The following is a 10576-nucleotide window of genomic DNA, read 5'->3' as shown; positions in this document are numbered from 1 at the left end:
GTGCAAAGTTGAATTCTGGGCAAAATGTTCCATGTCTATAACTGTTGGAGTTTTGAGATGTTGCAATGCTGCACACACCTATATGTCACTGTTTTGCCAAGACAAAAAGTGTCCCACATTTTACGATTCCGGAGGTTGCTGAAGCAAGTGAGCAGCAATATCATATGACCACCATGGGGCATGTTTGACTTACTTTTAACCAAAACAAGAAGGCGTGGGCAAACATGGTGGACTCTGCTCTCCCATGAGCTAAAAGCCAGCAGAAAAGAAAAGGAAAGCCTTCCTAGTGAGTGCAAATGCAAGATAGAGCAAGGTTAGATAACTTCATATTTCTGGACAGATAACTAAATAATTCTTGCTAGTGCTTAGCTATCTTAGCCATAGAATGCATGGGCTTGACTCCACGGTAGTGAGTATGGAGTTATAGAGGCCTTTCAAGTGACGTCATCGTAACTGCGCATTTGTTTATCCAGCCAAGCTTTGTGTTTGACAACGACCAGCACAAGTGTACATGAGTGATTGTAAGCCCAATTCAGTATACAGTGGTGCTTGAAAGTTTGTGAACCCTTTAGAATTTTCTATATTTCTGCATAAACATGACCTAAAACATCAGATTTTCACACAAGTCCTAAAAGTAGATAAAGAGAACCCAGTTAAACAAATGAGACAAAAATATTATACTTGGTCATTTATTTATTGAGGAAAATGATCCAATATTACATATCTGTGAGTGGCAAAAGTATGTGAATCTTTGCTTTCAGTATCTGCAACTAAACATTTCCGGTAAGTGTTGATCAGTCCTGCACGCCGGCTTGGAGGAATTTTAGCCCATCCCTCCATAAAGAACAGCTTCAACTCTGGGATGTTGGTGGGTTTCCTCACATGAACTGCTCGCTTCAGGTCCTTCCACGACATTTTGATTGGATTAAGGTCAGGACTTTGACTTGGCCGCTCCAAAACATTAACTTTATTCTTCTTTAACCATTCTTTGGTAGAATGACTTGTGTGCTTAGGGTCGTTGTCTTGCTGCATGACCCACTTCTCTTGGGATTCAGTTCATGGACAGATGCCCTGACATTTTCCTTTATAATTCGCTAGTATAATTCGGAATTCATTGTTCCATCAATGATGGCAAGCCATCCTGGCCCAGGTGCAGCAAAACAGGCCCAAACCATGATACTACCACCACCATGTTTCACAGATGGGATAAGGTTCTTATGCTGGAATGCAGTGTTTTCCTTTCTCCAAACATAACGCTTCTCATTTAAACCAAAATGTTCTGTTTTGGTCTCATCCCTTCACAAAACATTTTTCCAATAGCCTTCTGGCTTGTCCACATGATCTTTAGCAAACTGCAGACGAGCAGCAATGTTCTTTTTGGAGAGCAGTGGCTTTCTCCTTGCAGCCCTGCCATGCACACCATTGTTGTTCAGTGTTCTCCTGATGGTGAACTCATGAACATTAAAGGGCATATCACGGGTAAATTCAGCAAGATCAATGTAATTCTCCTATTTTATATTAAACTTTGGTCAAATATTTGTAACATTCTGCATTCTCTGCAATTGTTTTTACCTTGCGCAATACCAGAAAAATTCAGTTGAAATCAAGCCATTTGAAGCGAATCAGTCCGCCTCTGAAAAAACTTGGCATTTGTAAGGATGCAATATAAACTGTGTTGTGTATATTATTTAAGATGGACAAACTGCTGCTCCTCAACACAATTAACACAGAGTTTAACAGATCTGCTGCCTCGTGCTTCACCGAAACCTGGCTTGGTGAGCACATCCCGGACACTTCTCTCCACCTGCCTGGATTTCACCTTCACCGAGCGGACCACGAAACGGAGCTCACAGGGAAAACGAGGGGAGGCGGAATCTGCTTTTACATTAACGAAGGTTGGTGTACTGATGTCACAGTTCTTAATAAATCATGCAGTCCTTATCTGGAGTCATTATTCATAAACTGCAAACCGTTTTATGCTCCGCAAGAGTTTTCCTCGTTTATTCTGGTTGGAGTTTACATCCCCCCTCAGGCGTGTGTTAATGAGGCGTTACAACACCTGGCTGACCAGATAAACAACGTGGAGAAAAACCACCCGGACTCTTTGCTCATTGTTTTAGGGAACTTTAACAGAGCAAACCTCAGCCATGAACTGCCAAAATATAAACAGCACATTAAGTGTCCCACCAGGGACTCTAACACTCTGGACCACTGTTACACTGTTTTAAGGGACTCATACCACTCTGTCCCCCGTGCAGCCTTGGGACTATCTGATCACTGTATGGTTCATCTTATCCCGACCTACAGGCAGAAGCTGAAATCTGGTAAGCCTGTAGTTAAGACAGTGAGGAGATGGTCTGATGAGGCCAAAGTGGAACTACAAGCCTGCTTTGACTGCACTGATTGGAGTGTTTTTGAGGCTGCAGCTTCAGACCTTCATGAACTGACCGATACTGTGACATCTTACATCAGTTTTTGTGAGGATGTGTGTGCGCCCACCAAGACCTTCCGCACATACAATAACAAACCCTGGTTCACCGCAAAACTCAGACAGCTTCGCCAGGCCAAGGAGGCGGCCTACAGAAGTGGGGACAGAGTCCTGTACAAACAGGCCAGAAACACACTGACGAAAGAGGTGAAATCAGCTAAGGCCCTGTCCACACGGCAACGGATTCAGGTGACTCCGATACAATTGCTTATCGTTTAGACCTGGCGTCCACACGGCACCGGCGTTTTGGGTGCCCAAAACGCAATCTTTTTGAGAACGGGTTCCAGAGTGGAAAGATCTGGCAACGTTGCCGTTGTGAAGTCGTCTGGATGAGTAGAACGGATTTGTTTACGATGACGTCACAACCACATGACTGTGAGTGCTTCACGCCAGGTAGAAGTGTAACGAATATCACCAGGAAAAAGCCTTACAGAGCACTAGTGAGAGTGAAACACGAGCTTGGATATTATTATTATTATTATTATGTTCAGTGTTAGTTCACAGTAGTAATGCAAGAAGCAGAATAGTGACAGTAATAGTGAAGCAAAAACATGCAATTGTACAAACACTGCAGCTCTACAGCAAAATATTCATTTATGAAATGGTCTGATTCTTAACACCAGTAGTGCCAATGATCTCATTGCGATGCGATGCGAGTTGTCAACAAATCCTATAACTTGGTTCATGAAACGCGCTTACAAAATATTTTCACTGTGAATATTTATTGTGTAATGGTGCAAAGTGAGAGAGAGAGAGAGAGAGTAGCCCTTAGGGCAGAGTCAATCCCACCAGCAAAACTAGGGGGGGAAAAAGAGCGATCTCACCTCTTCAGATGATGGTTTAAGTCCTAGAATACATTCCTCAAAAAAGCAAATTAATCCATCAACGTGTATCATTCAATTTATTCCGGACCATTAAAGACGCCGCCTTCCGCGTACGTCATCCTCGCCGCCATATTGGAAAGGTCAAAGCGGAGAATAAAGATTAGTTGCGTTTATCTGTACCAACAGGTTTACCGTCCAAACGAGATCACATGGGATTACCTTTCACAGGTGAGAAACAACAAATTAATCCATCAACGTGTAGTATTCAATTTATTCCGGACCATTAAAGACACCGCCTTCCGCATACGTCATCCTCGCCGCCATATTGGAAAGGTCAAAGCGGAGAATAAAGATTAGCTGCGTTTAACTGTACCAACAGGTTTACCGTCCAAACGAGATCACATGGGATTACCTTTCACAGGTGAGACTGGAAAAATACTTTCCATTGTATTTGGTCATTATAATGTAATTTTCCGAACAGATTTTCCTGACTTTGTGGCTAATATGAAGTCTCGCGCATAATAGTTTATGCGCATGCGTCCTTACTTCTTCTATTCCCATACGAAAAAGAACAGTAAAGAACTTATAAGAGTTTACCACTGTCTTAGTAGTAAATCCTTATAAATATAAGGATAAATCCTTATAAGGATTTATAAATAAATATATATGCCATGTATGATTTACTCCTGAAAGTGGCCCATTTTGCATTTTCCTCATACAATTTTTTTTATGAAAATCTAGTATGTATGAAGTGAACATTGTGCATGGTTTTTACAGATAATGTGTATGATGAATTACACCGTCTTTGTATGCTTCACGTAATGTTTGTAGTTTTAAATTATATTTTACAGTTTAAAATGTATATGCCTTTTATATGGATATAAAAGGCATATACATTTTAAACTGTAAAATATATGCCTTTTATATGGATATAAAAGGCATATACATTTTAAACTGTAAAATATAATTTAAAACTACAAACATTACGTGAAGCATACAAAGACGGTGTAATTCATCATACACATTATCTGTAAAAACCATGCACAATGTTCACTTCATACATACTAGATTTTCATTAAAAATTTGTATGAGGAAAATGCAAAATGGGCCACTTTCAGGAGTAAATCATACATGGCATATTTATTTATAAATCCTTATAAGGATTTACTACTAAGACAGTGGTAAACTCTTATAAGTTCTTTACTGTTCTTTTTCGTATGGGTTGTTCTGGTGTCTCCGAAGGGACCGTCTTACAGCGCCCCTAGAGGTGTGGCATGTGTATTGCATCGTTTTCAGCAAGCGTTGCGTTGCCATATGGACCTGATATTTTACTGATCGTTGCCCATTTGGACGCAATATATTTTTAAATAACATCTCGTTGCCATTGTCGTGTGGATGTAGCCTAAGGCTACGTTTACATTACGTCGAATCAGCGGATCATCAGATTAATGTTCTTAAAATGATTCGCGTTTACACTAAAACCGTTAGCCGTGCACACAGCAACACCAATACACGGATACGCTCGGCTCCGCAGGCATCCTGCGCTCCAAATCACTCCGCCCTGAACAGCGAGTGCCCTCTGGAGGGTGTGCACTCCGGCCCTGCGCAGCTCACAGAGCGCGCGAGTGAAGTGAACAAGCCACGATTCGGGACTGAGCCGCTGTGTGTGAGATCCCAGCGCATATCACTTATTACTTGCAAGTGGAAGGATGGCAAGCCTAAAGACAATCATAACTACACAATGGGCAGTATTTGCATCAGTATTTGCAGTATTTTCATACTTTTATACTCTTTAATGAAAGGTGATACAAGGCGGAAGTCTGCGCCGTTTTTCAGCAGTCGCGTCACATGACCAACGCCAGCGAATCAGGAAGGTGGATGTCACAGTGACGTTGTCCAATGAGACGCCAGCTAGAGCTCAGCACAGCGTATTCGCGTATTCTCAATGTTTACACAGCACCGGAGCTGATACGATCTAGATTGAATACGTGGACGCTGGCGGATTCCCGTTTCCCCGCTTTTTCAGGGGGATTAATGTAAACGGACAGTGCATCCGCGAAGAAAACGAGACAGATACGGTCTAGTGTAAACGTAGCCTAAGAGGAGCTATGCTGAAAGGATCAAAAACAGCCTTTCAGCCAACGATCCGGCATCAGTGTGGACAGGCCTGAAGAATATCACTAACTACAGGAGACCATCCCCCTACACTGCAATGAACCATCAACTGGCTGACAAGTTAAATGTGTTCTACTCCAGATTCGACAAATTCACACCTCCCCCCCCCCCCCAGACATTAAAGACCCATTCACACCCCCTGCTATTCTGCCTCCTCTCGCCTCTGACCCCACACCAGCACTCAAGATCTGTGAAGAGGATGTTTGTCAGCTTTTTTGCAGACAGAAGATCAGGAAGGCACCTGGCCCAGATGGTGTGTCACCCTCCTGTCTGAAGGTCTGTGCTGATCAGCTGGCTCCCATCTTCACCCAGATCTTCAATAGATCCCTGGAGCTGTGAGAAGTCCCCTCATGCTTCAAACACTCCACAATAATCCCGGTTCCCAAGAAAACCACCATCACAGGACTGAATGACTACAGGCCTGTAGCTCTCACATCTGTAGTCATGAAGTCCTTCGAGAGACTGGTGTTGTCACACCTGAAGGACATCACAGACCCCCTGCTGGACCCCCTGCAGTTTGCCTACCAGGCAAATAGGTCAGCGTATGATGCAATCAATATGGGACTGCACTACATCCTGCAACACCTTGACTCTGCAGGGACGTACGCCAGGATTCTGTTCGTGGACTTCAGTTCGGCATTCAACACCATTGTTCCAGACATCCTCCACACCAAGCTCACCCAGCTCACTGTGCCCTCCTCCACCTGTCAGTGGATTACAAACTTCCTGACTGACAGGAAGCAGCAGGTGAGGATGGGGAGCATCATATCCAGCACTCGGACTGTCAGCACTGGTGCCCCCCAAGGGTGTGTGCTCTCCCCACTGCTCGTCTCCCTTTATACCAATGACTGCACCTCAAGAGACCCGTCTGTTAAACTCCTGAAATTTGCAGACGATAAAATGGTCATCGGCCTCATCCGGGACGGTGATGAGTCTGCATACAGACGGGAGGTTGAACGGCTGGTCTGGTGGTGCGGTCAGAACAATCTGGAGCTGAACACGCTCAAAACTGTGGAGATGACAGTGGACTTTAGGAGGAACCTCCCCACTCTGCTGCCCATCACCATCACCAACAACATTGTGACTGTCGTTGAAAGCTTCAGGTTTCTGGGTTCCACAATCTCTTAGGACTTGAAGTGGGAGACAAACACAGTCACTATCATTAAAAAGGCCCAGCAGAGGTTGTACTTTCTGCGCCAGCTCAGGAAGCTCAACCTGCCTAAGGAGCTGCTGACACAATTCTACTCTGCCATCATTCAGTCTGTTCTTTGCTCTTCCATCACTGTTTGGTTTGGATCGGTCACCAAACAGGAGAAGAACAGACTGCAACAGACAATAAGGACTGCAGAGAAAATTATTGGTGTCAACCTGCCCTCCATCCAAGACTTATACTTGTCCAGAGTCAGGAAACGGGCAGGTAACATCTCTGCAGACCCATCACACCCTGGTCACAATCTGTTTAATCTTCTCCCCTCAGGGAGGCGATATAGATCACTGTATGCTAAAACAAACAGACACAAGAATAGTTTCTTCCCTCAGGCTGTCTCTGTGATGAACAGCTAAAATCCACATTCATATATCAGTAATATCACTTGCAAAATATCTGCACACTTATACTGTCATTCTGTGCTCACTGTGATATATATATATATATATGTGTGTGTGTGTGTGTGTGTGTATATATATATATTTTTTTTTTTACTTATTTAAATTTACTATTGGGGCGGCACGGTGGTGTAGTGGTTAGCGCTGTCGCCTCACAGCAAGAAGGTCCTGGGTTCGAGCCCCGGGGCCGGCGAGGGCCTTTCTGTGTGGAGTTTGCATGTTCTCCCCGTGTCCGCGTGGGTTTCCTCCGGGTGCTCCGGTTTCCCCCACAGTCCAAAGACATGCAGGTTAGGTTAACTGGTGACTCTAAATTGACCGTAGGTGTGAATGTGAGTGTGAATGGTTGTCTGTGTCTATGTGTCAGCCCTGTGATGACCTGGCGACTTGTCCAGGGTGTACCCCGCCTTTCGCCCATAGTCAGCTGGGATAGGCTCCAGCTTGCCTGCGACCCTGTAGAAGGATAAAGCGGCTAGAGATAATGAGATGAGATGAGAAATTTACTATTCATCTTTACACTATGCACCATATTGCACCAAAAGGGAAATCCTTTCTGTGATGAACAGCTAAAATCCAGATTCATATATCAGTAATGTCACTTGTAAAATATCTGAACACTTATACCGTCATTCTGTGCACACTGTATACTTTCTATTTATTTAACTATTCCATACTTGACTTACCTGGATTACTTTGCACTATGCACCTATTTTTGTTGTTTGCTTGTTTGTTTGTTTTGTGTTTACGCTTTTTTATCTGTTTTTGTACTATGAGAGCTAAGTGAACCGGAGTCAAATTCCTCGTGTGTGTCCACACACCTGGCAATAAAAGTGTTTCTATTCTATTCATATATATATATATATATATATATATATATATATATATATATATATATATATATATACATACACACAGTGCCTTGCAAAAGTATTCATACCCCTTGAACTTTTTCACATTTTTCCACCTTACAACCACGAACTTAAAAGTTTTTTATTGAGATTTTATGTGATAGACCATAATTGTGAAGTGAAACGAAAATGATAAATGGTCTTCAAAATTTTAAACAAATAAAAATCTGAAAAATGTGATGCGCATTAGTATTCAGTCCCCTGCGTCAATACTTTGTAGAGCCACCTTTTGCTGTAATTACAGCTGCAAGTCTTTTGTGGTATGTCTCTACCAGCTTTGCACATCTAGACACTGAAATTTTTGCCCATTCTTCTTTGCAAAATAGCTCAAGCTCAGCCAGATTGGATGGAGAGCGTCTGTGAACAGCAATTTCATGGATTAAAGCAAAAAAAAAATCTGACTGAAAAAAAAAGCTCCATGTCGTTGGCCCCTACCACGTCAGCGATGCATCAAATTTTAAACGCCATGTTGTCCATTATCCCCTCGACCCCTACTTATAGTACATTTACGTAATTTTAACAATGACTAAAACTAAGGCAAGACTTTACCATTGTTATTACTGGCTATAAATGATGAAATAAGTTTTCAGCGCAAAGTGCAAATTTATTTCAACAATACTTTAGTAATGCACAACAGTGGTTAAGAGAAAAGTGCAAGTGCAGTCCAACTTGAACCATGCTTTCAAAAGAGTGGAACAGAAAGAAAAATAAGAAAATCTGTTGAAATAAAGCCAGGAAACAAGAAAAGTAAAGTGAAAGTTCACTTTTTCTGCTTCTTCGCAGTGAAGCCAAAGGCATCTAGTTTGGCAACACCTGATGCCTGTTTTTGTTTCTTTTTCCTTGGCACAGCAGCAGGAGCTTGCCATTATAGCCCATTTCATTTCGCCAAGCCCATCTCCACTTATTCTTTACCGTTTTGTCGATGTCTGACACATCTGTGCCTTCATTTAAAAGAAGAGCGTCCATGCTGGCAAAACCGAAAGTAATTTGACGCACTCTAGTGATGGAAATCGAAGGGCCTATGTCAGGTGGCCTTATACGCAGTACTCGAGTTGAGGGGGGGGATGTGGGGGGAGGCATCCCCCTTCTGAAATAAAAATGTCAAATCATCCCCCTTATAAAACGACCATCCCCCCATCACATCCCTTGTGCCATTTTACCAATTAATGTGGAAATTAGCCTACTATTATTTTAATAAATATTACTACCATTTCAACATTAGAGGCTTTGCGCAGTGATAGCCTACATGTAGCCGGATAAAAAAGACGCATATTTATTTATTCGGTTGCACCTCTCATTCACACCTACAGCACCAGTCAAAAGTTTGGAAATGCCTCTAATTCAGTGGTTTTTCATTATTTTAAAATTTTCTGAATTGTAGATTAAAGTCATCGACATTATGAAGAAATATATATGGAATTATTTGGTAAACAAAAAAAAAAAGTGTTAATCAAACCAGAATATGTTTTATATTTTAGATTCTTCAAAGTAGGCACCTTTTGCTTAGATGACAGCTTTGCGCATCTTGGCATTTTCTCAGTCAGCTTTACGAGGTAGTCACCTGGAATGGCTTTCAGTTTACAGCTGTGCCTTGTCAAGAGTTAATTTCTTGAATTTCTTGACCTCTTAATGTGTTTGAGACCATCAGTTGTGTTGTGAAGAGGTAGAGTTGGTATACAGTGAATGGCCGTATTTGAGTACTGCTCTAATCCATATTATGCCAAGAACTACTCAACTAAGTAACGAAAAATGACAGTCCATCATTACTTTAAGAAATGAAGGTCAGTCAGTCAGAAAAAGTTTGGGATGAGTTGGACGGCAGAGTGAAGGCAAAGCAGCCAACGAGTGCTCAGCACCTCTGGGAACTCCTCCAAGGTGGGGTTTACATTAGACCGTATCAGCGGATCATCAGATTAACGTTTTTAAAACGATTGGTGTGCACACAGCAACGCCAATACATGATTCGCGTGCACATAGCAACGCCAATACACGGATACGCTCGGCTCCGCAGGCATCCTGCGCTCCAAATCACTCCGCCCTGAACAGCGAGTGCCCTCTGGAGGGTGCGCACTCCGGCCCTGCGCAGCTCACAGAGCGCGCGAGTATAGCGCACGAGCAGTGATTTGGGACTGAGCCGCTGTGTGTGTGATCTCAGTGTATGTCGGGCATGTGCGTCACTTACCACTTGCAAGTGGAAGGCTGGCAAGCCTAAAGACAATCATAACTACACAATGGGCAGTATTTGCATCAGTATTTGCAGTATTTTCATACTTTTATACTCTTTAATGAAAGGTGATACAAGGCGGAAGTCCGCGCCGTTTTTCAGCAGTCGCGTCACATGACCAACGCCAGCGAATCAGGAAGGTGGATGTCACAGTGACGTTGTCCAATGATGACGCCAGCTAGAGCTCAGCACAGCGTATCCGCGTATCCGCGTATTCTCAATGTTTACACAGCACCAGACCAGACACGATTTGGATTGAATACGTGGACCCTGGCGAATTCCCGTTTCCCGGCGTTTCCAGGCGTTTTAATGTAAACGGACAGTGCATCCATGAAGAAAACGAGACAGATACGGT

The sequence above is a fragment of the Neoarius graeffei genome, chromosome 27, assembly GCF_027579695.1.
Source record: "Neoarius graeffei isolate fNeoGra1 chromosome 27, fNeoGra1.pri, whole genome shotgun sequence".
Classification (NCBI taxonomy): Eukaryota; Metazoa; Chordata; class Actinopteri; order Siluriformes; family Ariidae; genus Neoarius; species Neoarius graeffei.
The sequence above is the reverse complement of the archived record's forward strand: the minus strand, read 5'-3'. Positions refer to the sequence as shown.